Source organism: Pinus tabuliformis, chromosome 1_2 (genome assembly GCF_031772625.1).
Source record: "Pinus tabuliformis cultivar Carrire ecotype Pingquan chromosome 1_2, CPIR1, whole genome shotgun sequence".
Lineage (NCBI taxonomy): Eukaryota > Viridiplantae > Streptophyta > Pinopsida > Pinales > Pinaceae > Pinus > Pinus tabuliformis.
The window spans coordinates 512,723,148-512,740,834 of NC_142298.1; positions in this window are offsets into that span (position 1 = coordinate 512,723,148).

Sequence of the window (17,687 nt, forward strand, 5' to 3'; positions counted from 1 at the left end):
AAGTGGAAATGTCAATAGAAAAGCAGAGATAACTGGTTCTTCACAGTGAATCGCCATTGTTGTGGTCACCAAAAACCCCCCTCTTTGTTGGATATTAGCAATAACATCAAGCAAAGGGGGACCCTTAACAAAAAATCCCAAAAATATTTTTATCAAAATTTTTGTATTTAACTCCCTAAAAGCTATACCGCATCGCAAAGAGAGAGTGAAGCATTTTCCTATGCGCATAAATAAGCTGCAAAGAAGCGATGCAAAATTCATCGCATCGCATATTTTGAAAACGCCCTTAAAAGAAAACAAAAAGGAATCGTCGATGGCCAATATGCGACGTCTCATATTGCAACGTCGCATAAGCAGCACACAGTGATCAAATGAAAAATGCGATATTGCGATCTGCGATATTACGACCTGCGATTTTGCGATTTGCGATCTGCGACGAATGAGACTATCAAATTGCTGCGATGCGAATCGCTGAAAACTACTCATCACAAAGTTTCTTCGGCATGATCTGTAAACCCAAAATTGAGCGCGCACCTTAAGGGAAATTAATGATTGCACGCCTGAGTATCCAAAGATGATCGTGTTGCGTTTTTCGAAGAGTCAAGTCATTATGAGTGTCATGATTATGCATTCATTAGAACTTAAAGCTTTCATGTCAATCTTTTCATCAATTCTCTTTTCCTTTGCGTGAACCGTAAGGCAGCAACTAATATAAATCTATATGCAGGAAACATCTAAGGAAAAGGAGAAAGCGCCAATACTAGAAAAACAGAGAGGAGATGCCTTCGCAAATGGATGCCGAATGTAGCAGGGCCGCGGATTCTAGAGTATCACTCAACAGACACTGATGAAAATAGACTATCCAAGACTCAGAGTCAAAGGCGCACAAAAGCAGCATGTTTGCAAAAGATCCCGAAGCTCAGATTGGATAAAGCAAAAAGAAAAACGTTGAAGAGGGAGGATGCTCCAGAAAATCCTAGAACAAAGAACGGAAGATTGTCCAGGCAACGAAATCCCTAACTCATTGAGTCATTCGCACGGCCGGAAACCGAAATAGCAACAACACAATCAGTTTGAAAGAAATCTGGGTTATACTAAGTATACACACAGCAAATACACCCAACCAAAGGAAGATTTTCAAAAATATCTTCTAGTTTGTCAGAAAGAGGTGCCAGCTTTTGTTATTTCTACTTTTATCGCTCGAGAAAAGGAAAAAGACAACCAACCGACTCTTTCCAGGCGAACCTTGCATTGCTTACAGCACTAAGGAGAAGATACAGAAACGGTTAGAAATTAGATTCAATTTTTAGAAATAAATTTGTTTTAGTAAAAGGGCGGTCATTTGAAGCCGTTTCCTAAATTTGTGTAATTAAGATTAGTTAGTTAGTAGTATTTAACCCTTCTCATGGCATTTGGAGAAGGGTCCAGAAATTTGTCAAAAAACTTGTCCTCAGAACATGCACTTTTGCACCCTCGGAGGGGGTTTTTGATGAATGGATGGATCGAGATTTATTTATGTTTGCATTTTAATGTCTGATACTGATGTTGCATTTCTGTACTCTTAGTAGATGTTAGAAGTAAGTAGAGATAAATCGTTATTGCTTGAAGTTTGTGAGTGAAACCAGTCATAAATGGTACTTTTATCTCTTGATTAATTTCTGCTCATATTCTTAGAGTGATATACAACTAAGTTGTTTATATGTTAATGTATGAATGTGTGGGTTACCATTTGGCACTTTTGTATGGTGGAGTCATTTGTTTGTGCTTGACATATGAATAACTGATTATTCGATATGATGTTCACAACTGTTTTGCCTCACTTCTTATGCAGAATGGTTTATCTTAATTGATTTATATTCTTATGATAGCTGAATGATCTTTATTACTAGTTGTTGTATGAAATCTTTTTAGATCGCATAATGAAAGAATTTTACCCCGGGTTAGTATAGATTAGATGTGCCGTTTTTGTTAGATTACAGTAGCATAGAGTCAGTTTATAGTCTAGAATTAAATTAGCTTAAAATTACCTTTAGATTAGCATTGTCAAAATCTACACACACACACACATCCTTTAGATTGGGAAGCTGGTCCCATTATCCCTAGTCGGACCCGCTACACCAAACGGGCAAGGAGCTGCCAACCAGGTTCCCGACCAGGTGGGTATCCCCCTTGTTGCTGACCCGATTTCGGGACCCTCAACAGGACAATGCACTGGGAGGTGGAGTCTGGATCAAGGTCTCGATCAAATCATCCTCGGTTGGGAGGCCTCCCCTAGTGGTGTCTAGGGTGCACAAAGGTGCTGCGTATACCTCATCCTCTTCTCCTTCCTCCAACCAAAGTGGTAAGTCATGCTCTAATGAGGGTTGGGCAGGAGGGTACAGGACTAGCTACTTGGACATAGGACCATTTTTGATGGTCATGTTTCCTGCACAGCAGCTTATGTAAGCATCTGCAGTGGCTAACCAAGGCCTTCCCAAAATGAGAGGGTATCCAGTAAGCTTTGCCTTTGGTTGTAGAACCAAGAAGTCAGCAGGGTACTCCCAAGAGTCAACCGAGACCAAGAAATCCTCTACGATCCCTTCGGGAGTCACGGTGGAGCGATCTGCTAATTGCAGGACTGTTGAGGTCTTTCTCAGGGAACCCTTAAGGTTGAGTTTGAGCATGGTATCCCTGGTCATCACATTAATGGCGGCCCCCAGATCAATCAATGTGTGAGGTATGATGGTGCCATTGATGTGGACATCCACTACAGGACTCCCAGGATCCAAATACTTCGGGCAGATGACTTGTCCCAACATAATATCAGACAGTTGTCCTATGACATTGATGGTTGAAGAATCTCTTTTTCGCTTGCCTGGATGTCTGAAACACTTTTCCTTAACCAGTTTGTTGCATATCGGTACATCTTTGATGGCTTGGAGAAGTGGTATTTTCACACACAACTGTTTGAGCTCTCCCAGAAGCTCATACTCCTCTGGGTTGGGTTGTGTGGTGGTTGTTAGTCTCTCAGGAAAGGGTGGAATGGCCTTTGGTTCACTTTCCCGTTTATCTTCCTCGTCCTCTGGGGGAGGAGGTTGGCGATCCAGAAGAGTCTTTCCGAATCGCAGATTGATCTCCTGGATCTCCACAACATATGTAGGGCATGATGTTTCCCTGGTATATACCTGCTGGGCCTGTCTATTGTTGGGGTTCGGGTTCGGTTGAGCAGGCATTTGGGGCTGCCTTGGAGGAGCAGGAGGTAATGGTTGTGGTTGAGCCGGTGGTGGAGGAAAAATGGCAGGAGGAGTATTCTACTGGGGCCTCCACCCTAGTTGAGGTGCATTCCACTGAGGTTGTGGCTGGGCATGTGAGTGAAACGAAGGAGTAGTGGGCTGAGTATGGTACTGAGGTGGGTAAGACCATGGAGGAGGTATAGACCAGGAAGGATGAACAGGGGGTCCCCAGGAAGGCATAGGAGCGGATTGGTTGGGGCTGTAATAGGTTTGGGGTGTCCCTTGCATCCCCTGTTGGTAAGGTCTAGGTCCATGTGGCCTTCTTTGGTTGAGGAAATAGAGAGGTTCAGTGGGCGCTTCTGTCCCTTGATACATGGCTTTAAGCCCAGGTAAGGTTGGACATTGGTTTGTGGGGTGGTCCTCCTCACAGACAAAACATACCTCAACCGAATGTAATGGGCACTTGTTCTTAGGGTGTTTCCTTGTACACTTAGGGCAGAAGATAGCCAAAGCCCTCTCAGCTTCCTCTTTCTTCTGCTGGATTCGGAATGTATCAAGTTGCATGGCGATGGTCTGTCTCACCTCACTCTTGAGATCCTCTAATTGATTTGCAAACTCATGTTTGGAGAAAGGAACACCAGCTGAGAGGGGGTTTCCTCTACCTCTTTTCCGGGATGCCCTAGAGTGGTTTCTAAACATAGTCTTTATGTCCTCATAAGGTAGTTGGTAAATATCTCCTCCAGCTAGCATGTGAAGGGTATCTAAGAGGTCTTCAGGGACTCCTTGGAGCAGGACCAACTTGAGGGATTCAGGGTCAAGTGTGCACCTGGCCCGTTTATAGCTGAGTTGGAACCTTTCCTCGTAATCCTATAAAGACTCATCATTCCCCATGGTCATCCGAAAGATTTCTCCCTTGGTTTCCTTGGACCTAGAGTAGTCCTGGTACTTGGTATTGAAAGCTTGCTGCATCTGGGCCCAAGTGGTGATACTGTTCCCAGGTAAGCCCATGAACTATCGTAATGCTGCATCCTTAAGGGTTGAGGGGAAGAGTTTCAGTTTTTTCTCATCTTCAGTATAGTCATAGGTTCGGCACAAGATGGAAAACTCAAATAGGAAGGTATCAGGGTCTTCAGTAGTCAGTCCATGGAAGTGAGGTAAAGCGGAGGGACTGATGTTCTTCATTTTCATGTCTCCATTGGTCTCTCGGATGGGGAAGGTACCTTCAATTCTCTCATCTTCTCCCCTATTGTCAGCCATAGCTTCAGATGGAGTGGTCTCTAACTCTTCTTCTGCTATAGGATCTTCGTATATCTCAGGAGGTTCACCTATAGGTTCTTCTGGATCACTGTCACCAAAGAAGAGAGAAGGGTGACTTAGTGATGTGGTGGGGGTGTTGGGTAAGAATTTGCCTGTTTTATCTTGGTTTCTACGAGGCATGAAATGAAAAGACTTTTGATTGCTTTTGTTTTTTCTGGTACCTGCAAAACTAAAACGGATTGAACTGCAACTAACTATCTTGCTGAAATGGAAATGCGGAATTGAAATGAAAGCATGAAAGAACTAATCTATTTTGCTCAAATGAAATTGTAGGAATGAAATGCTAAGCTATGCTTTGCAGAATTGAAATGCTAATCTACGCTTGCAGGAATGAAATTGCGGAATTGAAATGCTAATCTACGAAAGCAGGAAATGTCTATGCTACTTTTGCAGAAAGGAAATTGCAGAATGGAAATGAAATACTACTTAGCAGAAGGCGAGAGTAGGAAAATAGAAGAAAAGCAACAATTACTAATACTCTGACGCTTCCCCGGCAACGGCGCCAAAAAGATGGTGAGCTCCAGTATTGTAGCAATAATGCTACAACTCTTGGAGCTTCCTTCTCTAATTTTATCAACCCGGTAGTTCGTAACAAACTTGGAAGCGACGGTGCTGTATGCACAAGTACTAGCTCTTGCCGCAGCTGTCACTTGGTCAGCTGGCACAAGTCCGCTAGGGCTCAAGCCAACTTCTATGAGATCTTAGAAGAAGCTTTTTAACCGATGAATGAAAGCTAACTCAAAGGAAATTAACCTACTACAGAAAGGAACTGAAAGCCAACAAGAAACACAAACCCTAGCAAACCCTAATTCTACCAGCTAGTCCTACTGATGCAAAGGTGGGAATGCAAACTACTGAAAGAGGTCCCATTACTTCTAGGAAGGTGAGATGCATGTGTCTAGACTACTTTGATCTGAAGAGAACATATTTTTGTATTTTTGTTCAAGTTGTTGGAATTATTATGCATGTGATTCTAGCTGGATCTTTACTGTGCAGGGGTAGATCAAAGGGGGGAAATGCTTGGAAGAGGTCAGGAAGGCTCAGAGAGTGTCCAAGGAGTCCCTAACATCCTTTCAGAGAGCTTCACAAAGTTTGGATGCCAAACAACCGTGTTTATGAGCTACTACAGGAAGTCTGCAGGGGTTCTACAGGATGTTCAGAATTTCTACAGGAAGTTCAGTAATTCCTACAGGATGTTCTATAATCGGATTTTAAGGTGATGGGTGAGTGGAAGAGGCTACATGGGTGGCTAGGGAGGTAGGAGAGGGGTTTGTAATGACTTAGGGACAGAGAGATGAGATGAAGAGCGGGTGTGCAAAGCTAGGTTGTCTTGAAGAGGGCAGAGGGAATGGAAGGCGGAAGAAGGTAGAATAACGAGGGTAATAGAAGAGTTGAGAGACAAGGGGCCTAGTTGGGAGATGAGTAGTTGGCCTGGGCACAGCTTAGAAGGACAAGGGAGTGAGGGAGTAGCGCTGAACAGTGTAAATGAAACAAATCATCCACGTCCTGCACATAACCGAAATATTATTAACCTATTCTAACTGTTTAATAAAACCAATGAACAACAACGTTATTCCTAAGGATAAGCATGCATGGTACTGAAACAAAGAAACATTCCAAGAGGTCTGAACGCATGGACACTTCTACGAACAAAAATATTGCATCAAAGATTGCATGTACTTGTAAACCAATGTTTTTGGTGGGTAGCACTGTCTACAATTCCAGCCCCTAGAAAGAGGTGAAAATGAGTGTGCAAGCAACCCTTTTCCGGAACTTTTATCAACTCCAATCTCTTCAATTTATTCTAAACAGCTAAAGCAATTTTGTCTTATGAAAATGACCTACTTAACCACACCAAGAAATCTAACTCAGCAAACTGTGTTTCAAATGCATGTAAATAAAAACCATAATGCTGAAAGAAAGATAACAATACAAAGGAAGGAGGCCTTAGGCTCTCAGGTTGGGCCCAACCCCGAGAGCTATGGCTCCTTTAAGAACTCAGAACTGAACTCAAATCTTCCTGCTTTCCATTAAAAGATAATAATCATAAGTCAAATAACATGCCAATGATGGCTACAAAAGAGCAAAACAGAGCTAGCAGCTCGTAATCCAGAATGTGCAAGAAGGTTTCAAAAGTCCTTTTTGAAGGCTAAAGCCCTATCATTTATACATCTCGAGGCCCCAAGCTGGCCTCCTAAATCAGTGGGGCTTGGCTGACCAAACTAAGAGTGAACTACTGCTTCCTCAAAATCCGTTTGGCTGCCTGCTAGATCCAGCTGTGGTGGCTGTCAAAGCTCAGAGTTGGGGGTGAAAATCCCGAGGAAGGCCATTTAATGCTGTGGAAAATCCTCGTACGAATCCTCAACCCCATCTTGGTTGTCTCCTAGCCCTCATCTGCGTGGTTTTGCTCCATTAAATGTCAAAAAACCTGAAATAAGCACGTGTTAGCCACCTAGGAATAGTGACTGCCCTTATTCGTACAAATGACATAAATATACTAAAAAATGATGCATAAGTTATGAAAAATGAGGGGTTGAGCAAGGGTAGTTAGGCCAAATGAGCCCAAAATGTTACCAATTTTGGGGCTGATCAAGGATCATCTGAAGTTAGCCCATGAAAGGTAGGAATATTACATAATGGAATAGCTTTCATGGGTGCATTGAAAAATGAGTCAAGAATATGGTATTGTAGTGTAGAGGTCCGAGGTTGTTGCTGATTATGAGCCATTTTGTAAAAATATGCCAATATTATTCAGGGATTTTTGGAGCTGGAGATCTGTTCTTGGGGGATTCAGAAGAGATTTTTAGAATGATTTTAACAACACTACCTTGGTCCAGAATACTGGGTCTCCTCTGTTCAACTACTACTTTAGGAGATTTGGGTTCTAGTGATTTAATATTTTCAATTGTAGTTGTTTCTTCTTCTCCTTCATGGAGATTGCAAGAGTTCCCTTCTTGTAAAGGGTTAGGTTGTGAATTTTCCGTGTTCTAAAAAATCTGTTCAGACCCTTTAGTTTTGCTGTGAATCTCAGTGTCAGCTATAGATGGTGATCCTAAAGCCTGAAGGGTTATAGTAGGATTTCTCGTAGAAGCGGTTCAGGGTCCTACTGATGACTGAGACTCAGCTTTCCTTATGATTTCCTCAATGAAGGTACATCGTCCAAGGGTCACCGATCCCTTGTGGTTTTCAAATCTGGGCTGAGGAATTATATATTTTTATACTCTTTTCTTCTTTAGTCATTCATACAAAAACACAAACATTTATTTCTATTTCAATTCCTACGCAATTTTGTTGAAAAGAGGGCAAAGGAGCAAGCATTTTACTTTCTCGTACACATGTTCTTACCTTCCTTTTTTTATACCCAATTCTTTCACAGCAAACGAACATCAAACATCTATTTCTATTTTAATTCCTACGTAATTGTGCTGAAAAGCGGGCAAGGGAGAAAGCACTTTACTTGCTCGTCAGTGGGTTCTTACCTTCCGTTTTTAATACCCAATTCTTTCACAACAAACAAATGTAAAAAATACATCACTTTCTATGAAATAGAAACACTCTCCCTGGCAGCGGCGCCAAAATTTTGGGAGCATATAAGATGTCTTTTAGAACTCCTAAATGCCTCACATCAATTATTGACCTGGGTAAGTATTTTTGTTTCAAGAATGTACACAGTATGTGCAAGTGATGGAAATTGTTGGGTCTATAGAGAGTAATACTCTAAAATAACTTATTGATTTCAGTACAAGATTAAATGGATCAAACCATAACCCACCGAACTTATAGCTTCAAAGAAATTAACCTATTCAAACATCAAAACTCAATCTTAATAAAAAACTCTAATTGCAATTACAAACCATAAGCACATCAACCAAGTGCACTATGGCGGTAACAGAGCTCTTTCACCTGAATAAAAACAGTAATGCACCTGATCTAACCATTAATACTTTGGCTCTTAATTAATAGGAAATAACTCTTATCCAATAATTGAATCAATCCACAATACAAATAAATGAAACCAATCAACAGAAATAAGAACTAATGTGCAAAATGCACAAACTCAACATCAGTGATTTATATATCAAATAGATCAATCATAAAACTATAAAACAAATTAATTAAACTTGCAGTAAAGAAAGGTAAAAATATAGCATAGGGAACAACAGTAAAATCCACCAGTGATCGGGCCCAAGCCGCCAGTGACTACTACTTAATTACTAAGAATATCACAAACAAATAGAAACAAAAAGTATGTATTACTCATTAACTCAAAATGTCATTACAATCATGATGTGTTCTTTAGAATAACGCTCTGTATCTTAGAATTATAGTCAAAGTAAAAAGGTGAAAGTTGTTCTATTCTATTCATCTTTCCCCTCTTATAGTCAAAGAGGAAAAGAGATAACTGTGATTCCTTAGGATCAGGAGATCCTGAGGAATTTGTGACCAAATACTATTATTAAACAATTTTCCATCTTGCGCTGATCCTCTTGATTCTCTTCTCAACTTTACCGCACAAGACGCGCTATTTTCTCCTTGTTTAGCCTTTGTTGTTCAATAGATTGAACAACAGTTGTCCCATAAGCTAATCTCTGCATAAAAAGCAACGAAAGTTAGTTTTGATAGCCAATTCATATCAAAAGCGATTTCATTCACTTTCTATCAAAATTCTATCAAAATATTATTACATCATGGCACAAATGCATAAAAAGGAGGAAAAAGATAATGTAATCAAGGGTAAATTTATACTTGTTGCATGGCCCAAAACATGGAAATTATATGTTTCTTCATATTATAACACTGCTTGAGAACAATTTAATGTTGCCAAAGACACATTCAATGCTGAGAAACCCAATGCGCATTCAACTCCCATAAAGTTAAATTTTGGTATCATGATTGCTCTCCATAATGCAAAGGACATAATTCTTGATATTAAGGAATGCTAGTATTGCATAACTGCTATTCCATCTTTCATTGTTCATACATTGTCAATATGCTAGCTCTAGGCACAGTGCATTCTATTCACCGCTTGTATCATTTTTGATATTGTTCTTAAGAAGACATACAACTTTTACTTGAATGAGCCCAACCTTCAAGTTGTTTGTTCTATTATGTAGCACTGAAATATTGTATCTAGTAGTAGGGGACATTTCACAATAGCATCAACAGAGGTGGGGAAATGCCTTGCCAAATAAATAATAATAGGTAGACAAGGCTCTTCTACTGTAGCTAGTTGGTCCACCTTTTTAATTTTATTCCTTTGAAATAATTTTGAGAATGATGAGACAGTGATGAAGTCAAGAAGCCCTAATTGCTGATGATATCGTTATTACGGAAGATACAAGCCCTTCCACAAAATCTTCAAAATGCCACAACACAAATATTTTTCATCTGAAAAGGATGCCAAGGATGCCACCATATACTGTAGGTTTTTTCTTTCTATAATAATTCAACTACTAACCATGAAGCCCTTCTGAAGATATATACCTTTCAAAACTTCTATTCTTGCAACATGATACAATCCATACTTGAAACATGAAATGGAAATGAGATTACCCTTACTATAGCTAATAGTGAACTCTTACTACTTGAACCCTTATTGCGCTTAAATCCCTACTACTAGAGATAATGGAAATAATGAAGTTGCTTGTTGTCAAACTATATATTTCCTTTTGTACTTGATGAAATACAGAACAATGTGATGCTTCTACCTTTGCTTCCTCATTAGAAGTGACTGTGATCTTTAGATCGGTTGGCTTACATTAGTGTATAAATTAAGTCAACTTTATTCCACCTCCGTAAGCACATGGAACAAGAATATATATACATCAATGTAGATGAGAGACAATTCGCAATCACAACCATTTGCGCTTTAATCATTGTAATAGAGTAAACATGTCATGTAGGAATGAAACTAGGCCAACAACAATAGTCATGGTCATGTTTGATTCTTGCATTGAACTCACAAGACTTGCAAGGTGAATATTTAGGTCTTTGTGCTCTTAGCTGTAGCATAACAATTAAGCGTTGCATGTCATTGCTGATCATCAATGCGAGATATCAAGGGATGTGAATATATGCCTTCTAATTTCACTAAATTAACCTGTCATCATTGGATTAATAATAACCAAAAGAAAATGTCCATTACGCCAATGAATCAAATCATTTTCTAAGAACAAACATCTAAGAATAAATAAAAGTATTGGTTGTAGGGTCACAGATACTTGGTCTATACACAGGTCAAAATAGACTTACCCAATTAAAAACTTCAACTTCCAATTGTAGATTTCATCTTACAGACTTTAGCACTCAATTGCATTTGCGTCTCTCTTTTCCAAAACTGCCAAATCTGCCATGTGATAATAGCTACCACGTATTAGGTCGTGAAACCCTAAAAAACTATCCATTGCATTTGCAGCCTCTTCTCCTTGAGCACTCTCAAATTTTGGATTTTTCACGATTTTATCCATACTCGAAATGAGACAAGCAGCTGCTCTGGTAGCATTGATTGATCCCAAGTCAATTTCTCTGCAATTCCATCAACCTTTTTAAGAGCTTGATATATTGGTATTGTACCAATAGGTACAAAAGAATTACGTGATGTCCATTAACGTGTTTCATGGATCTGATGACCAGTTGACAAATCCATTACAGTATCTGCACCCCACATAGTTGCCCACTGAATTTTTTGAACCTCATCTTCAATTGAGCTTAAAACTGTTGAGTTTCCAATATTTGCATTAACCTTCACAAAATAAAAATCTCCTGATAGTCATGGGCTTCAACTCCAGATGCTACTTGTTAGAAGGGAAAATAACACGAATTCGAGCCACCTTAGAATGAATAAATTTCATATCAATATTCTCTGTCAATATTTCAAACGCGTATATCAATTCTCTGTCGGAATGTATATATCAATTCAATATTATTCTCTGTCGAATCAATATATGAAAAGAAACTTGAATATATACAACTTCAAAATGGCAGTATTTTCAATATATTGCGTTGGCACATATGGTTTGCAAATGTTTTCACTATATTAGCATTGACACATATGGAAACACTTTCAATATATTTCTTTGGTATGTCTGCTTAGCAACTTCAACGTATAATTGCATTTTCAATATAATGCATTAGCACATATCGCTAGCATGTTCAACATATAATTTCATTTTCAATATAATGTGTTAGCACATATGGTTAGTAGCTTCTGTATATAATTGTGTTGGCACATATTATCACTTGCATTGACACATATCACATGTGTTTCACTTTCGATGGCATATCATAATTAATGGGTATCATTGCATTTAGTATGGAACAAGTATGGAATATCGTTAGAGAAAATATGTTGGATATCGATGATTCCAACTTGAAGTATTAACCGATAATACATTGGAGGATGTTGATATTGCATGTGAGCTTTTCGATGAATGATAGTAAATTGGAGGATAGTCTTTCCCGATATTAAAAATGATGTCGATATTGCATTTGATCTTGTCAATGATAATAATGAGGCTACTCCACAGGGGAATGAGAATGGTGCTTAGAAATAATAACATTGCTCCAAAACAATGACATTGCTCTACAATTAACCTGCCCATAGCTTGCAATAATAAATATTACTCTGAAATAATGAAAATGCTCTGCAATTAACCTACCCACTGTAACATATAACACATAAGCTAGCCATTGTCATGCTACTCTGTAGTGTTTCACAATATAACACATGGTCTGAACTCTATCTCTATATAACATTGCTCTGCATGGTCATGAGATGGAGGTAATGTCCATGATCCTTTTTCTAGCTTCCGCTCTAGCTACCTCCTATACCTATGTCTGCGCCCTTCATGGCATCAATTGGTGAATAGATTTGTTGCTTTATCCATGATGCTAGATGCCAATCCTTTTTCTTTTGTTTCGATCCTTCATGCTTGTTTACTTGGAGAATCATCCACATATTGATATGGACTTAATTACAGGCACACCGGCTGAGAGCTAATATATGATTAGGCCTTTGAAAAAGAGTTTAGATTCAATATCAAAAGCTACAACAACCACCTCCCCTGGAGAGATAGAGTAGCGAATTCATTACGTTGATTCCATATACATACTTCTTATTCTGAGCTCATTGTTCCTTCCTGGGGTTGGGTATAACCCCATGCAACAATTCTTCCAGGGATTGTATTCCCCAAAACTCCACAGTGATTTTTTTCTCTCGGTGCCTTTGTTTGGCATCATCTTAAAAAATCTCTATAAACACGTTGTTCTCTGAGATTGTTCTTAACAGATTTAGTGAGAGATTTGTTATTTTCTTTTCAATAGAATGCAACAGTAGCTCCTTTTTTTCCTTCTTCAATTACATGCAATAATATCTTTGAAAAATCGTAGTCCATATGCTCAAATACCAGAAACACATTGCTTTTGTTTTATATAACCTGCTACATCCAAATTACTGTGTGAGATTTCTTGAATATATATATATTTCAATCAAATGTTCCATTTTAATTTGAATGCTATGGTTTAGAAACGTAGAGGTTTCTTTTATTGAGGATACATACACTTTAGTTCTTCTTGCATCCAAATTTTTTATGTTTAGAATAATGAAGCTGAAGGATTTAAAAAATCCTAGTGATGCAGTGAAATTGGTACAAAATTTAATAAGTTGCTGGAATATAAGTTTTTACATGGAGATGCTCTTCTTACATCCAAATTTTTTGTGTTGAGAATAACGAAACTAAATAATTTAAATAAATGTTAGTGATGCAGTGAAACTGGTAAAAAAATTGATTAGTTGCTGGAATAGAAGTCTTCACACTGAGATTTCTAATGATTAGGTTTTGATTTAGATCACATGACGCTTCATGATGAATGCCTCAATAAACCAAACATAAACATATATGGAGTCTACTCCTCTACTTGATGGAAATATCTTAGATGGCTCTTAGTATTTTATACACCATATGTTTAATCAGCATCATCATAATGTACATTAATGCATTCAGATAATGAACAATTTTGAGAAAAAATGATGATGAAATTATACAATAGTTTATGCTTAACTATCAATATGATCTGAATAGATATGAAATTGTCTTAGTAGCACTACTATCTACTTGTAGATATTTATTTACATGTTTATGCATCATATATATACATGTGAAAAAATAAAATTCATAAGAATGGACTTTTGAATGGTGAACCTGATTGATGCTGATAGATCCTAGAGAACGTGACTTGATTTCCCACTTTGGTGATGCTTTTGTTCTTTCTTCTTCTTTAACTGCTTCAAGTTCTTGTCATGACCATAAGATTTGTGTTCATCTTCTTTACTCTTTCTTGCTCCTATAATCTCCACCTTATATCATGCTCAATTTCATATACTTTGTAGTCTTGTAGGTTCTTCCCTTTAAGACACATTAGTGAAGAGAGTCTATAGGTACTATCCCTAGCTTATTTCTCAGATATTCAAATGATTCTTTAGCAAGGGGTTTTGTAAATATGTCTACTATTTGTTCCCTTATGGGTATTTACTCCATCTTCACTATTTTCTCAACCACTTGTTCTCTCAGAAAGTGGTACTTTATAGGGATATGTTTAGTCTTTGAATGGAGCACATGATTTTTTGAAATGATTATTGCACTTGTATTATCGCACTTGATAAATATAAGTTCATTAAAATTAACCTTCATGTCTTTCAGTGTTTGTTTTATCCACAGTACTTGAGCGCAAGAGGCAACAACATCTATGTACTCAACTTCTGTAGTAGATAGAGACACTAATGTTTGTTTCTTGATTAGTCATGCCACTAGTGATTCTCCTAGTTAGAATGCACCGCCGCTTATACTTTTTCTGTCATCCACACAAATTGTCCAATTTGCATCTGTGTATGTTGTCAAAGTAAAATCTTTACCTTTCAGATACCATAGGCCATAACATATAGTCCCCTTCAAGTACCTGAATATTCTTTTCATTTGTAAAAAATGCCTCTGTTTGGGTGCTGATTGATACCTTGCTACTAATATGGCTGCTAACACTATATCTGGTCGAGAAGATATTAGCTATAACATACCTCCTATAATAGATCTATATTTCTTTTGATCCCCATTAGGTGATTCATCATTTGCACATAGCTTACATCCTATAGTCATGGTGGTTAAGACAGGTCTATAATATTCCATTTGAACTCTTTTCAACATATCTCTTAGATATTTTTCATGAGAAATGAATATGCCTCTAGGGTTTTATATGATCTAGAGCCCTAGGTAGAAGGTAATTTCTCCAATCATAGACATTTTGAACTCAGCCTTTATCTCTTCAACAAACCATTCTACTCGATGATGTTTATTGTTTCCAAACATAATATCATCCATGTACACAACTATAATTAGTAACTGATATTTATCAACCTTAATGTATATATTACTATCAGCTCCTCCTCTCTTGAAGCCCTATTTTTGAAGGTACTTGTCTAGTCTAGACTACCATGCCCGAGGTGCTTGCTTAAGAAAATACAATGTTTTCTTTAACCTCTAGACATAATTAGGCTTATCTATCAATGAAAAACCTTCATGTTGTTCTATATAGAAATCTTCCTCAAGATCGCCATTTAGGAAAGCAAGTTTCATATCCGTTTGATACACCTTAAAATCATTGTAGCATGCAAAGGACAAAAACGCCTTGATTTCATCCAATCTCGTGACCGGTGCAAAGTTTTCTTCATAATAATGTCCTTCTATTTGTGAGTACCCATTACACATGAGTCTGGATATGTTTCTAAGGACTTGACCCTATTCATTCATCTTATTTTTGAATACCCATTTTGTGACAATAATATTCTTTCCGACACGTTTTGGTGTTAGTTCCCAAGTCTCATTTTTCTCAATTTGGTCTAATTCCTCATTCATAACTTCTATCCAAATATTTTATTTACTTGCCTCCTCAAATTTCTTTGGATCTATCTGTGACAACATGGCTGTATGAACTTGCTCAAATTTTTCTGCTAGTTGCCTCCTTGTTTGTACTCCTTCACTTTTATCTCCAATAATTTGATTTTTAGGTTGATTCTTTTGAGTGTATCTTGAAGGTCCCTTTGGATGAGTCTCAACATCATCTAATTCTTCATCTTGTACTTCATTCTCCTTACTGATATGATTATGATGATATGGAGGATTGATAAAACTTGTGTTCTTGTTCTTATTGGGTAACTCTTCATCAACATTTACATCTATGCATTCCACAAACTTATGGGGTATTTTATTATAGCATTTGTAACCCTTACTTTTTTGGTGAATAACCAGAAAATATCCCTTCATCATATCGAGCATCAAACATTCCCATCTTTTCATCATTATTTTTTATATAACATTTACTTCGGAATACTTTAAAATGTTTGATTTTGTTGGTTTCCCGTACCATAGTTCATAAGGTGTCTTACCACAATTTGGTCTAAGATGTGCCATATTGAGAATGTGCACTGTTGTATGCACCTCTTCTGCCCAATAGGTTTGAGAAATGCTTCCTTCTTGCATCATGTCTCTGGATATTTTTTGAACATACCTATTTTGTCTCCTTGCAACTGCATTCTATTGTGGTGTGTCTGCAATAGTATATTTTTGTTTTATCCCAAATTCATTAGATAGGTTTGCAAACTCATATGATGTAAATTCACCTCCTCTTTCTAACCTTATGCACTTTATCTTGCACCCTTATTTTATGAGTGGAGACCTCTAAGAATTCAATATCACATATAGTTTTTCAGATCCTTTTATTTGTTGAATATTTATGTTTAGTTCAGTGTGAGGTTTCTCTAGTTTTCTCTTTAGACATACCACCTCTTCCTCCAGTCTTTCATACTACTAGTTTTTCTCTTTTACCTATGTAGTAAAATGTCTTCCACCTTCTTTTCTTCCTCAAGTTCATCTTTCAAGTTGATAATGCCTTTTGAATTTGATTCTTCCTTTACATTTTAAAAAGGGTTTCTTTCTACTTTCTATTCTTTAGTTTAAGGGTTTCTATTTAATCTAGGGCACTCATTAACTCACCCTCAAGGTCTACCTTACCTTCCTCTTCTTCTTCATACTCCTGCAAATCTTTTGCAAGTTCTTCGAAGGCCAGTATTATAAATTCAATTGTTCAATCTTCACTAGAGGATTGATTATAGATTTTAGATCGACTGCTATCTTCTTGAGCATAGAATTTTTTTCTTTTGAATTGTGTCTCTTTCTGCATATTGTTAGACTTGTTCTTCTCTTTACCTTTAAAATGGTTTTCTTTCTTAAAAGGCAATTTTGATGCATAATGTCTCACTCTTCCACAGTTAAAACACTTAAATGGAAGTTTTCCTTTATACTTACCCGTTTCTTTCTTCAAGCTTCTAATGAATTTTTCTTCTTCTTCATAGAAACCTAAGCATGAGTGCTTATTTTCTTCTATGGGCTTGTCTGTCTTGAAATCTTCCTCCCTACTAGCTGTCTTTCCTTTTGGAATTCTCATCTCATATGCTCTCAAAGAGCCACATAGTTGATCTCTGTTCAAGGTATCAAAGCTTGTTATTTCTTCTATAATTGAAACCTTAGGATTGAATTTACAAGGTAATGAACTCAAAATTTTCTCAACTATTACACTTTTGTTGATTTTTCACCTAGATCCAGTGTGATATTCACAACTTCATCAACTCCTAAAAATAGTTTATCTATATCTTCATCTTCATTCATTTTTAACGTCTCAAAATGTGTTCTATACACTTGTAATTTGGTCATCTTCAACTTTTTATATCCTTCATGAATATTTTCTAATTTATCCCAAATATATTTACTTGTCTCATAATGCATTACTTTGATAAATTTAGTCTCACATAGATCACTCAGAAGTGCATTCGTATCTTTTTCATTAGCTATAAAGTTTATTTTGACATCTTTATCAGTATCTGTTTCCTTTGTTTCTTCATACCCTATCAACACAACATACCAAACTTCTATTCCTAGAGACATTAAATATATCTTCATTCTTACTTTTTAGAAGGTATAGTTTGCACTAGTAAATAGAGGGTCCTTATTTTTTTAGCATCCTTCTTGACTAGCCAGTTTTCTTAATTAGGACCTTCTTCCAATTGTTAGACTACTACTGAAGGAACCTTGTTATGATACTGGTTAATATTTA